Genomic DNA, 13,795 nt, shown 5'->3' with positions numbered 1-13,795 from the left:
TCTGAACCCAACCCCTACGTCTCCTGAGTGGCGCAGTGGTCTAAGGCACTGCATCGCAGTGCTAGCTGTGCCACTAGAGATCCTGGTTCGAATCCAGGCTCTGTCGCAGCCGGCCGCGACCGGGAGACTCATGGGCGGTGCACAATTGGCCTAGCGTTGTCCAGGGTAGGGGAGGGAATGGCCGGCAGGGATGTAGCTCAGTTGATAGAGCATGGCGTTTGCAATGCCAGGGTTGTGGGTTCGATTCCCACGGGGGACCAGTATGAAAAAAAAATATATATACAAAAAAAAAAAAATGTATTCACTAACTGTAAGTTGCTCTGGATAAGAGCGTCTGCTAAATGACTAAACTGTAATGTAAATGAATCAGAGAGGTGCGGGGGGCTGCCTTAATCGACGTCATCGGCGCCCAGGGAGCAGTTGTTGTTGGGGGTTAACTGCCTTGCTCAAGTGCAGAGCGGCAGTTTTGTCCACCTTTATTCTTATTTTTTTGTATTTGCGCATTTTCCCACTAGAGGTTTGTTTCCACCTAACGGATTTGTTGCGGATACAAGGCTGTGTGTGATGACGTAAAGTTAGTTCACATAAAAAACACCTTTGCGTTGAAGTTCTCATGTACCGAACATGAGTGTTTCCATTGCATTTTTCACTATATCGATAGTTTTGTCACAAAAACTGTTGCAATAAATGGCAAACTTGTCCAATCTAGTTTTCGTGCATGCTCTCTAGCCGCATGCTCTCTAGACAACAGTTCGCTGATAAAGTGGACACTGGACAGGTTAGGTTATATGATGAGATGGATAAGAGCAAGATCATTTTTATTTGTTAATTGGCAGCTAATCACTGATCATCATGTCACTAGCATACAAATTAAGACCCTTGATATTTATTGGAAAAGAGCATCAAACTCATCACCGTGCACTTTCACCACCCTGTGAAGTTCATTATAACTTATTGCATCTGTAGCCTAATAAACTGGGCATGCTTTTTCAAGTCGTAGTGGGAGGACCACACAACATAGCACTGCGTGACTGCAAATTTACCTCAACATGGTTATTCTTTCAATAACTGCGCAGGAAATCGCTTCCACCGCAATTTGTCGCATAATTCAGTTTACCGACACAAAAAGATCCCACCATGTCGAACGAACAAATTGTCTGTCGACATTTATAAAATTGTACTGACACTTCCTGTTTCTATCACAGCGGGTGCATTTTTAATTTTTTTGGTATGACTTTACTCACATAAAAACTGGACATTGGAAACGTCGTCAATGTAAGATCAGGCACAATAGTTTGAATTACGTGGACCTCAAATCAGAGATTTGAGGTCTATGTTTTCGTCTTTCACCCTCATCACAGACTGATGCAAAACATCCAGCAGTGATTTCTAGCCTAGACAAAATACAGCCTATGTCTTATCTGACTCCTTCACCAAAGTGAGGTTACAATTACATGACTACATTTACACCCAACTCCCCCCTGACAGTCTGGCTGTGTAGGCCAGGCCCTTGTACTCACATCTAACTTACGCAATCGTGCATAATAATAATAATAATATGCTATTTAGCAGACGCTTTTATCCAAAGCGACTTACAGTCATGCGTGCATACATTTTTGTGTATGGGTGGTCCCGGGGATCGAACCCACTACCTTGGCGTTACAAGCGCCGTGCACTACCAGCTGAGCTACAGAGGACATATTCAAAATGCCATGTAAATCATGATGTGACACTGACAGATTAATGTTGACTAGCTATCCTAATTGCAGATCTCTTTATAGCGTTCCCTTTATAGCTAATTTCACTTAGACAGGCTACCGGTGTAGAACTTTGTGAGATGTTATCCGACTGACTGTATTCTATCGGTCCCCAATAAAGTCAAGAAAGGCCTAAATCATAGTTTGAACTGTGGCCACAGCATACATACAGTCATGATGAGGATGCAGATGCAAACACTCACAGAGAGCAAACAATTTTTTTTGCCATGATTCATAATAGCTAACACTAAGGAACTGCATATACAGTCTTACACAACCACTAGTCACAGGCCTATTAATTACCCTACACTAACCAATCAATTCAATCCAGACCAGTATCTTTGATGTACTTTACCATTTGATCATCAAAACCACCACGTTTACAGAATATGTAAAAAGCACTAAGTAACAAGTAGTTGATCATTTTTGTTTTGTTTCCCTGTTCACTCTGGTTACGCTGTTGGATACATGAAGCCAACATCAACCTGGAAACCCAGTTTGAATAGCATGGGCACTTCCTTTGTTTTCCACTTTAACAGCAGTATGACCAAATGTTGTTAAGCCTCTGGAAAGGTATTAGTTAAAAGCATTTAAACATAGCAAGCAAATATATCACTACGGTGCAATGGAAACAATGCAAGAGTAGTTAGCTAGCTACTAAGTTACTTCAAAGTAGGCTAGCTAACGTTAACTAGCTAGCTAAACGGTACCCACCGCAACATTTGGCAAAATCCCTGATATAACCTAGCTAGTTGACTAGTTATAACGGCGTGTCTAGCTAGCTACTGGTGATTTAGTTAGCTTTAGCATAAATATTAGCTACAGAGATAGCTTGCTAAGGGTAAAAAGATAGCTTGTTACGGGTAGGTAGTAATGCAAATTAAGTGGACACATGTAAACGTTAGCTAGAATAGCTAGCTAGCTAACGTAGCTAAGTTCCGAGCAAGCTAGCGTTAACGACGTATTGACACCGCCAACTTGCCCTTTTTATTTTTTATATTTTTTATTTCACCTTTATTTAACCAGGTAAACCAGTTGAGAACAAGTTCTCATTTACAACTGCGACCTGGCCAAGATAAAGCAAAGCAGTGCGATAAAAACAACAACACAGAGTTACATATGGGGTAAAACAAAACAAAGTCAAAAATATAACAGAAATACATATAATATACAGTGTGCAAATTTAGCAAGTTATGGAGGTAAGGCAATAAAATAGGCTATAGTGCAAGATAATTACAATTTAGTATTAACACTGGAATGATGTGCAAGAGATGATGTGCAAATAGAGATACTGGGGTACAAATGAGCAAAATAAATAACAATATAGGGATGAGGTAGTTGGGCGGGCTAATTTCAGATGGGCTGTGTACAGGTGCAGTGATCGGTAAGGTGCTCTGACAACTGATGCTTAAAGTTAGTGAGGGAGATAAGTGTCTCCAGCTTCAGAGATTTTTGCAATTTGTTCCAGTCATTGGCAGCAGAGAACTGGAAGGAATTGCGGCCAAAGGAGGTGTTGGCTTTGGGGATGACCAGTGAGATATACCCGCTGGAGCGCAGACTACGGGTGGGTGTTGCTATGGTGACCAATGAGCTAAGATAAGGCGGGGATTTGCCTAGCAGTGATTTATAGATGGCCTGGAGCCAGTGGGTTTGGCGACAAATATGTAGTGAGGACCAGCCAACAAGAGCGTACAGGTCACAGTGGTGGGTATTATATGGGGCTTTGGAGACAAAACGGATGGCACTGTGATAGACAACATCCAATTTGCTGAGTAGAGTGTTGGAGGCTATTTTGTAAATGACATCGCCGAAGTCAAGGATCGGTAGGATAGTCAGTTTTACGAGGGCATGTTTGGCAGCATGAGTGAAGGAGGCTTTGTTGCGAAATAGGAAACCGATTCTAGATTTAACTTTGGATTGGAGATTCTTAATGTGAGTCTGGAAGGAGAGTTTACAGTCTAACCAGACACCTAGATATTTGTAGTTGTCCACATACTCTAGGTCAGACCCGTCTAGAGTAGTGATTCTAGTCGGGTGGGCGGGTGCAAGCAGCGTTCGGTTGAAGAGCATGCATTTAGTTTTACTAGTGTTTAAGAGCAGTTGGAGGCTACTGAAGGAGTGTTGTATGGAATTGAAGCTCGTTTGGAGGTTTGTTAACACAGTGTCCAATGAAGGGCCAGATGTATACAAAATGGTGTCGTCTGCGTAGAGGTGGATCTGAGAGTCACCAGCAGCAAGAGCGACGTCATTGATATACACAGAGAAAAGAGTTGGCCCAAGAATTGAACCCTGTGGCACCCCCATAGAGACTGCCATAGGTCCAGACAACAGGCCCTCCGATTTGACACATTGAACTCTATCTGAGAAGTAGTTGGTGAACCAGGCGAGGCAGTCATTTGAGAAACCAAGGCTATTTAATCTGCCAATAAGAATGCGGTGGTTGACAGAGTCGAAAGCCTTGGCCAGGTCAATGAAAACGGCTGCACAGTACTGTCTATTATCGATCGCGGTTATAATATCGTTTAGGACCTTGAGCGTGGCTGAAGTGCACCCATGACCAGCTCGGAAACCGGATTGCATAGCGGAGAAGGTACGGTGGGATTCGAAATGATCGGTGATCTGTTTGTTGACTTGGCTTTCAAAAACTTTTGAAAGGCAGGGCAGGATGGATATGGGTCTGTAACAGTTTGGATCTAGAGTGTCACCCCCTTTGAAGAGGGGGGATGACCGCGGCAGCTTTCCAATCTCTGGGGATCTCAGACGTTACGAAAGAGAGGTTGAACAGGCTAGTAATAGGGGTTGCGACAATTTCGGCGGCTAGTTTTAGAAAGAAAGGGTCCAGATTGTCTAGCCCAGATGATTTGTAGGGGTCCAGATTTTGCAGCTCTTTTAGAACATCAGCTGTCTGGATTTGTGTGAAGGAGAAGCGGGGGGGGCATGGGCAAGTTGCAGCGGAGGGTGCAGAGCTGGTGGCCGGGGTAGTGGTAGCCAGGTGGAAAGCATGGCCAGCCGTAGCAAAATGCTTGTTGAAATTCTCGATTATTGTAGATTTATCGGTGGTGATAGTGTTTCCTAGCCTCAGTGCAGTGGGCAGCTGGGAGGAAGTGCTCTTATTTTCCATGGACTTTACAGTGTCCCAAAACTTTTTGGAGTTAGTGCTACAGGATGCACATTTCTGTTTGAAAAAAGTTAGCCTTTGCTTTACTAACTGCTTGTGTATATTGGTTCCTAACTTCCCTGAAAAGTTGCATATCGCGGGGGCTATTTGATGCTAATGCAGTACGCCACAGGATGTTTTTGTGCTGGTCAAGGGCAGTCAAGTCTGAGGAGAACCAGGGGCTATATCTGTTCTTAGTTCTGTATTTTTTGAATGGGGCATGTCTATTTAAGATTGAGAGGAAATTACTTTTAAAGAACAACCAGGCATCCTCTACTGACGGAATGAGATCTATATCCATCCAGGATACCTGGGCCAGGTCAATTAGGAAGGCCTGCTCGCTGAAGTGTTTTTGGGAGCGTTTGACAGTGATGAGGGGTGGTCGTTTGACCGCGGACCCGTTACGGACGCAGGCAATAAGGCAGTGATCGCTGAGATCCTGGTTGAAGACAGCGGAGGTGTATTTAGAGGGTAAGTTAGTCAGGATGATATCTATGAGGGTACCCATGTTTACGGATTTAGGGTTGTACCTGGTAGGTTCGTTGATAATTTGTGTGAGATTGAGGGCATCTAGTTTAGATTGTAGGATGGCCGGGGTGTTAAGCATATCCCAATTTAGGTCACCAAGCAGTACGAACTCTGAGGATAGATGGGGGCAATCAATTCACATATGGTGTCCAGGGCACAGCTGGGGGCTGAGGGGGGTCTGTAGCAAGCGGCAACAGTGAGAGATTTATTTCTGGAAAGGTGGATTTTTAGAAGTAGAAGCTCAAACTGTTTGGGCACAGACCTGGATAGTATGATGGAGCTCTGCAGGCTATCTCTACAGTAGATTGCAACTCCACCCCCTTTGGCAGTTCTATCTAGACGGAAAATGTTATAGTTGGGGATGGAAATTTCAGAATTTTTGGTGGCCTTCCTAAGCCAGGATTCAGACACTGCTAGAACATCAGGGTTGGCGGAGTGTGCTAACGCAGTGAATAACTCAAACTTAGGAAGGAGGCTTCTGATATTTATGTGCAGAAAACCAAGACTTTTACGGTTACAGAAGTCAACAAATGATAGCTCCTGGGGAGTAGGAGTGATACTGGGGGCTGCAGGGCCTGGGTTAGCCTCTACATCACCAGAGGAACAGAGGGGGACTAGAATAAGGATACGACTAAAGGCTTTAAGAACTGGTCTTCTAGTGCGTTGGGTACATAGAATAAAGGGGGCAGTTCTCCGGGCGTTGTAGAAAAGATTCAGGGCATTATGTACAGAAAAGGATATGAGTACAGTTCAGGTAACCCTAAGCGTTGGGTAACAATGAAAGAGATAGCGTCATTGGAGGCATCGATTGAGCCGGTCTCGGCGTCTATGGGGGGAGGAACAAAGGAACTATATGAGGCAGTTTGAGAGGGACTAGGGGTTCTACATTGAAATTGTATAATAAGAACTAACCCAAACAGCAATAGGCAAGGCATAATTGACATGGGAGAGAGGCATAAAGTAGTCACATGTGTTATTAGAGAGAGCTAAGACACAACTGGAAATAGCGATAACGTTTGGGCTAAGACTAAACAGAATAAACAGGACAGGGTACCGTGTAAAGGAACAGTCCAGCAGGCATCAGCTGTGCAGCTGAGTGATCATAAGGTCCAGTGAACAGCAATATGTGAGTCCGAGAGCAGTTCAAATTGGTGCTTCAGCACAGCTAGCAGGGAGCACAGTTGTAGTTTGCGTGTGCTAGCGGGCCGGGGCTGGCAGATGGATCTTCGTGGTCGTCGCAACGGGAAGCCTGTTGAAACCACATCAGACTATTTCGTCGGCAAACCAGTCGTGTTGGATCGGCGGGGCTCAGTGTCAACACTAGGAGGTCCCGTCCGGTTGACAGAGAGGTAGATAGCCGGGAGATGGGCCTGAGGCTAGCTCAAGGCTAACTGGTGCTTGCTATAGGGCAATGGTAATGGTAATCAGCCAACAACAGGTTGCAGCTAGCTAGCTGGTTGTGATGATCCGGCGCTAGGGTCCAGTGATTCCGGCAGAAAGTCCAATAAGCTCTGGGTCGATAGCACGCTGGGTCGATAGCACGCTGTGCAGACTGGCCGACGAATTGTCCAGGCTAGAGCTAGAGCTGGCTGGTGGATAGTGTAGGCCACGGACAATGGTGAAGACGCTAACGGTGACTAATAACAGGTAGCCACTATTTTCAGCTTACGGTTCTTGATGAAAGTTATAAAGAAATAATAGAATCCTTTCCACGTTGGGTGAGGCGGGTTGCAGGAAAGTATATTTAGTTAAAGAATGAAAGTAAAAAATTGAGAAATATAGACAAAAAAAACAAGAAACGGGATATTTACACAGGACGAAAAATAAAAGCGACCGCACTGCTACGCCATCTTGGAACAGCCCTGTTAGGTAGCTAGCTAGTAATAAGAAAAAAAATGTATTTTTCTTTTATCTTTTTATCTACTGCATGCACCTAAGGTCATCAATAAACCATGAAAAATATCTAGCTAGACAGCTAGATTGGACGGCTAGCCCGGTTAGTTCGCTAACGATAGCTTAGCTACTAGCATAGCTAGATGTAAATGTGCCGCAAAAATAAAAAACATGTCGAACATAATCCTTAGCTAGCCAACGTTAGCTGTTTATAGCTAATGTAGCCCCACCGGCAGAATATACTTACACTTTCCAATAAAATGCCATCAACCTTCAGCTGTTTCTATGATAATTGTGTTGTATTTCCTCGGTGTAGCTGGAGCCTGGCAGTAATGAGCTAGCTAGTTACTAGCTTTTAGGTAGGCTGTGTGTGTCAGACAGCATACAGAACACTAAGGAAAGACGTGAGAGAAAAAAATAGTAACATATAGGCAGGTTACTATAATACAATTTCTCAAAGGAAAGGGTTGCTAATTTCCTTTACATCATTTTAAAATTAGCACATGCATATCACTTTTGTTGTACAATATTGTAATGACCTGACTAGATCATAAAAGAACAACTGTCCAGACAGAGGATTGAGTTTACGAATGGACGGTTTATTAAACCAACTTTACACAGGCTACTGTTTGGCCGTAGCCCACGCCAAATAAATGAAAGATAACCCACAAGCCAATCGTGACCTTCTCTTGTGAAGCCCAGACGTAAAAAGAGAGAGAACAAAGGCTAAACCTGGTCTTAACTTCCAATGCTCCATCCCCCTGCCCAACCCCCCTCCACGCCACTCCGCCAACCGCCAGGATGCCCGGCATCAGAACATTCCAGGCATTCCCGTGATTGGCAGATAGCAGGTTGATTGACATGTCGGACCCCGCGAACACTGGGTACTGGTAGGTACAACACAACCATCTACTAGCCTAACACATAACACACAGCTGTCTGTGCGGGTCGCTACACAGCCCCCCCCACCACAAAGTCCCTCGTCCCCGAGGGAACAAACAAAGTCTCTGAAGCGACCCGGAGGTCTCCTTTGCCTGCGTGGCTGTGATGGCCGCAGAGTGCCCCTCTGGGAACCAGGGGATGAAGGCAAGGACATGGGGGGACAAGGAAGCGGAACGGGTAATACAGTCCGTGGCTCTGGGGAACCACGCGGTGACACAGGGGGAGTGGGCTGTCTGGAGCCTTGTCTGCGGCACCTGGGGGTGGGTGCCTGGAGAATGTCATTGCCAGAGAGGGGAATTGTGGGGGTTCCTGGGGTTTGGGGAGAAGAGGCCCCTCTATATGGGGCTAACCTGTCCCGGTGCAGTGTCACCTTTCTCCCCCCTGGGAGGAAGCTGCACCAGGTAAAAAACCTCCCCTACCCTCTCCAGGACACTGCAGGGTCCCACCCAGTGACTGTCCAACTTGGGGCATCTGCCTTTTTTCCTTAGCGGGCTGTAGACCCAGACCAGCTCCCCAGCCACAAAGTGCCTTCCCCAGGTGTGCACGTCATAGTTCCTCTTCTGCCTCACACCTGCATTCAGCAGCTGCTCTCTGGCGAAGGTGTGGGCGGTCTCCAGGCGGTCCTGGAGTCTCCGGGGCATACTCCGGCCCCGGGGAAACATGAGGGCTATCCAGGGGCCGACCAAACGCCATCTCCGCAGGGGTACGGATCTCTCTCCCCAGCATGAGGAGGGCAGGCGTGCAGGAGGTGGAGTCTTGGACAGCGGAGTGGCATGCCATGAGGACCATAGGCAGGTGCTTGTCCCAGTCACGCTGGTGTTTGGAAGAGACGATGCCCAGCTGCTGTCCAAGCGTTTTGTTGAAGCGCTCCACAAGGCCATCACTTTGAGGATGGAGAGGAGTAGTGCGGGTCTTGTGCATACCCAGCCTCTCACACATGGTGGCGAACACACGGGACTCAAAGTTTCTGCCTTGGTCGCTGTGGATGGACTCTGCAGCTCCAAACCTGCTGAACATCCCCGCTGTCAGGGCGTCGACGATGGTCTCTGCCTCCTGGTCAGGCAGAGCATAGGCCTCGGGCCATTTTGTGAAATAGTCCATGGCCGTGAGCACCCAGCGGTTTCCACTGTCTGTGGTGGGGAACGGCCCAACTACATCCACTCCCACCCTCTCCATGGGAGCCCCCACTGGGAACTGTTGGAGCTGAGCATGAGAGCGGCCTGGGGGGCCCTTTCTCGCTGTGCAGTTGTCACAGCGGCGGCAAAAGTCTTCCACATCCCTCTTGTGCTGCCCCCAGTAAAAGCCCTGACGGAGGCGGCGCAGTGTTTTTGTGACCCCAAAGTGTCCAGTCCCCACCCCCCCATGAGTACTCTGGAGCACAGCCTCCCGCAATGCTTTTGGGACCACCACCTGCCACCTCTCCTCCCCCGTAGCTGACTCCTTCCATGCCCGCTGTAACACGCCATCAGCCAGCCGCAGTCGCTCAAACTTTGACCACAACCCTTTGGTCGCGAGTGAGAGCGCTGTCACCTCTTCCCATGGTGGCCTCACCTGCGCCTCTACCCACTGTAGCACTGGCTGTAGGTCTGTGTCCCGTCCCTGCTGCTTCCCCCATTCAGCCACGTCGACAGTCTGCAGCTCACAGCAGACAGGCCCGCTCGCCCGACACACTGTGGCACAGACCCCCTCCTCTGCACACAGCTCTCTCTCCCGTCCATCTCTCCGTTCACAGTGGCGGCAGCCGTCTGCAGTACAGGGCCGACGGGACATGGCGTCGGCGTTGGAGTGGCGTGCCCCTGCCCTGTGCACCACCGTGAAGTCATACGGCTGAAGCTCCTCCAACCGGCGTGCCACCTGCCCCTCTGGCTCTCTGAAAGACATGAGCCACTGGAGAGCAGAGTGGTCAGTCCTTACAGTAAAGGGCAGACCACCCAGGTAGTACTTGAAGTGTTTGACGGAAGCCACAACAGCCAAGAGCTCCCGCCGGGTGACACAGTAGCGGCGCTCATGTTTGTCAAATGTTTTGCTGAAGTACGCCACCGCTCTCTCCCCCTCTGGCCCCACCTGGGCCAGCACCCCCACCCATGCCCATATTGCTCGCGTCTGTGTCCAGGATAAAGGGCAATGTGAGGTCAGGGGGCGAGCACGGGGGCCTCGATCAGTGCACGTTTGAGGGTGTTGAACGCCTCCTCACACTCCACTGTCCAAGTGAAAGCCTTGTCCTTCGGCAGCAGGCGGTTCAGTGGAGCAGCAACGCTTGAGAAGCCCCGTACAAACCTCCTGTAGTACGAGGCCAGGCCCAGGAAGCTCTTCAGCTGACGCTGGTCGGTGGGGGTGGGCCAGTCTCTGACAGCCGCTACCTTGTCCTCCATGGTGCTGATCCCCTCCTTCCCCACTCGGTGGCCCAAGAAGGACACCTCTCTCCTCATGAAGTGGCACTTCTCGGGGTGGAGCTTCAGACCTGCGGCAGCCACCCTCTCCAGCACACACCGTAGCGCCCCACAGGGCTGACTGGAAGGAGCTGCCATGGGCCAGGATGTCATCGAGGTATACCAGACACTGCTGTCGGGGGATGCCATCCAGCACCCTGTCCATCAAACGCTCAAAAGTAGCTGGAGCGTTGCACAGGCCAAAGCACAGGACCTTGAACTGCCAGTGTCCTCTGTTAGTGGAGAACGCAGTTTTGGCTCTGCCCTCTGGGGAGAGGGGCACCTGCCAGTAGCCACTGCGGAGGTCTAGTGAGGAGAACCAGGAGGACCCCCTAACCAGGTCCAGCGACTCATCGATACGTGGTATGGGGTATGAGTCCTTCCTGGTTACCTCATTCAGCCGCCTGTAGTCCGCACAGAACCTCAGCTTGCCCCCCTTCTTCGGAACCATGATGACTGGCGCCGCCCAGGGGCTGTCTGAGGGCTCAATGAAGTCTGCCCGCTGCATCTCCAACACAGCCTTGTCTGCCGCCTCCTGGCGTGCCAGCGGGATACGGCGGGGACGCATCTTGATAGGTCGAGCATCACCTGTGTCGATCTCATGCTGCACCAGATGAGTCTGACCCACCTCTTCCTCACTCAGCGCAAAGCTGTCTCTGAATTCAAACAGCAACTGCCTCAACCGTTCCTGCTGCTCGGGGTCAAGACCAACACAGTTCCTCCCCCATATCTCCCTCACTGCAGACAGTGTCCTCTCCCCTCCCATCTGGGGTAGCTGGGCTGGGGGGGCGCGGCCCGGGCTCACAGAGGACTGTGTCGTGGAGGTGGCTGGGGGAATGTAACGCAACGCCGTAGGTGACAGGGGGGCTGGGGAAAAGTCACACCGAGATGTGGGGGGGGGGGGCAGCCATGAGTCTCTGCTGCTTTAACTGTTTGAGTAAAGGGTTTGTTGGGTTGAGTGAATGTGACATTAGGGGCCATGGTGACCTCCGGCCCTCCCTGGAAGCTCAGTGTGCCCCTATTTAGGTCTAACTGGCAGCCTGTGCTCCTAAGAAAGTCCAACCCCAGGATACAAGGGTCCTGCACAGCCGCCACCCACACAGGATGACGCACAGTCCTGCCCCCTACTGTCAGAGTCATTATTCCCTTCCCTTTCATGGGTGCCAGCTCACCTGTGACTGTGCGGAGCTGCACAGTTGTAGGCTCACACTGAGTCCAACCTGGCACAATATCTGGCCTCACCAGGGTTACTGTGGACCCAGTGTCCACCAGGGCGGAGCAGGGCACCCCCTCCACAGTGACAGGGACATGACAAAAGTCCCCAACACAGGTCCGGCCCACCACAACAACAGGCTCCATCCGCTTGCCCTCGTCTGCTTCTGGGGGAAGTGGAGCCTTGCTTCCCCGTCTGTGCCGGTGGGCTCCTCCTGAAGAAGATGGTGGTTGGGATAGAAAGCCAGGGGTCCGCACTACCTGGTCTATGCGGACCCCGAGCCGTTTCCCTGAGCTCTGGGGGACATGGGGCAATCTCGGCGCAGATGGTCTGGCTGGCCACAACCCCAGCAGACCCTGGGACCAGGGCGTGTGTTTCGTGCCGCCTGTAGCGACACAGCACGAATGAGTTCTGTCATTTCAGCCACCCATGCAGGCTTTTCCGGCTCCGGGCTGCTCTGCCCCCCAGCTCGCACAGAGGGTCTGTCTCCCTGCACCCCCACCAAAGCCCCAGCTGAAGCCCCAGCCCACACCAGCTCCCTCTCCAAAGCCATCTCCAAGGCTACCTGCAATGACTCAGGATGAGCCAGCTGGGTCTGTATGCGCAGCTCCGTAGGAGAGAGCGCCTGTATGAACTGGTCCCGTGCTAGCTCGCTCTGCACGGAGGGGGGCATGTGAGCATATGCCCGCCGAGAGAGGCTCTCAATGTCATTAGCTAGCACCCGTAGAGGCTCTCCAGGCTGCCTGCGTCTATTACTCAGTTCGGAGCGCAGTAGCCCGGGCTGTACACACTGTCCATAGCGCCTCCTCAGTGCTCCCACTAAAGCACCATAATCACGTCTGTCCTCGGGGCTAATCAATATCAAACAGGCCAGAGCTTCATCCGTGAGGCATAAAGCCAACTGCAGTGCCCTATCTTCATCCGACCACCCCCTAAAATGAGCTAACAGTTCAAACTGAGCATGAAAAGCTTCCCAATCCGCCTTACCGGAATACTTCGGGGTCTTAACGGATACGGACGCAGCCGGGAACTGGGCGCCGCCATGTTTGTTTACATCCTGAGCCCCAGATTCCTCGTCCCGCCGCGTCGACGTCACCCCCTTCGGTCCGCCCACCAGAATCCGCGCGAAACACAGTCGACGAAGCACTCATGCCCGCTTCAGCCGCCATCACTCTAACGTCCTCCCTCAAGCGGCCTCTGGGCTCCGATGCCCCGGCGATCTCCTCAGCCAGAACCCCCGACGTCCATGCACACGCACCTCCTTGGCCATAATCGTCCCCTACCTCCACCTTCACTTTCGGATTCCCTCGAAGCATCTTCAACCCCTGTTCTCACCTACGGTAGCTAGCCACAGAAGTCAGCTAGCTAGCTGGCTAACTTTTATCAACGTTTTTACTTCTAACACCAATGTAATGACCTGACTAGATCATAAAAGAACAACTGTCCAGACAGAGGATTGAGTTTACGAATGGACGGTTTATTAAACCAACTTTACACAGGCTACTGTTTGGCCGTAGTCCACGCCAAATAAATGAAAGATAACCCACAAGCCAATCGTGACCTTCTCTTGTGAAGCCCAGACGTAAAAAGAGAGAGAACAAAGGCTAAACCTGGTCTTAACTTCCAATGCTCCATCCCCCTGCCCAACCCCCCTCCACGCCACTCCGCCAACCGCCAGGATGCCCGGCATCAGAACATTCCAGGCATTCCCGTGATTGGCAGATAGCAGGTTGATTGACATGTCGGACCCCGCGAACACTGGGTACTGGTAGGTACAACACAACCATCTACTAGCCTAACACATAACACACAGCTGTCTGTGCGGGTCGCTACAATATATTTTGCTGGAAGGTGCACTGATTGGTTATTGAAATAG

The sequence above is a fragment of the Coregonus clupeaformis genome, unplaced genomic scaffold, assembly GCF_020615455.1.
Source record: "Coregonus clupeaformis isolate EN_2021a unplaced genomic scaffold, ASM2061545v1 scaf1944, whole genome shotgun sequence".
In the NCBI taxonomy this organism is placed as follows: Eukaryota; Metazoa; Chordata; class Actinopteri; order Salmoniformes; family Salmonidae; genus Coregonus; species Coregonus clupeaformis.
Note: the sequence above shows the minus strand (reverse complement) of the source record.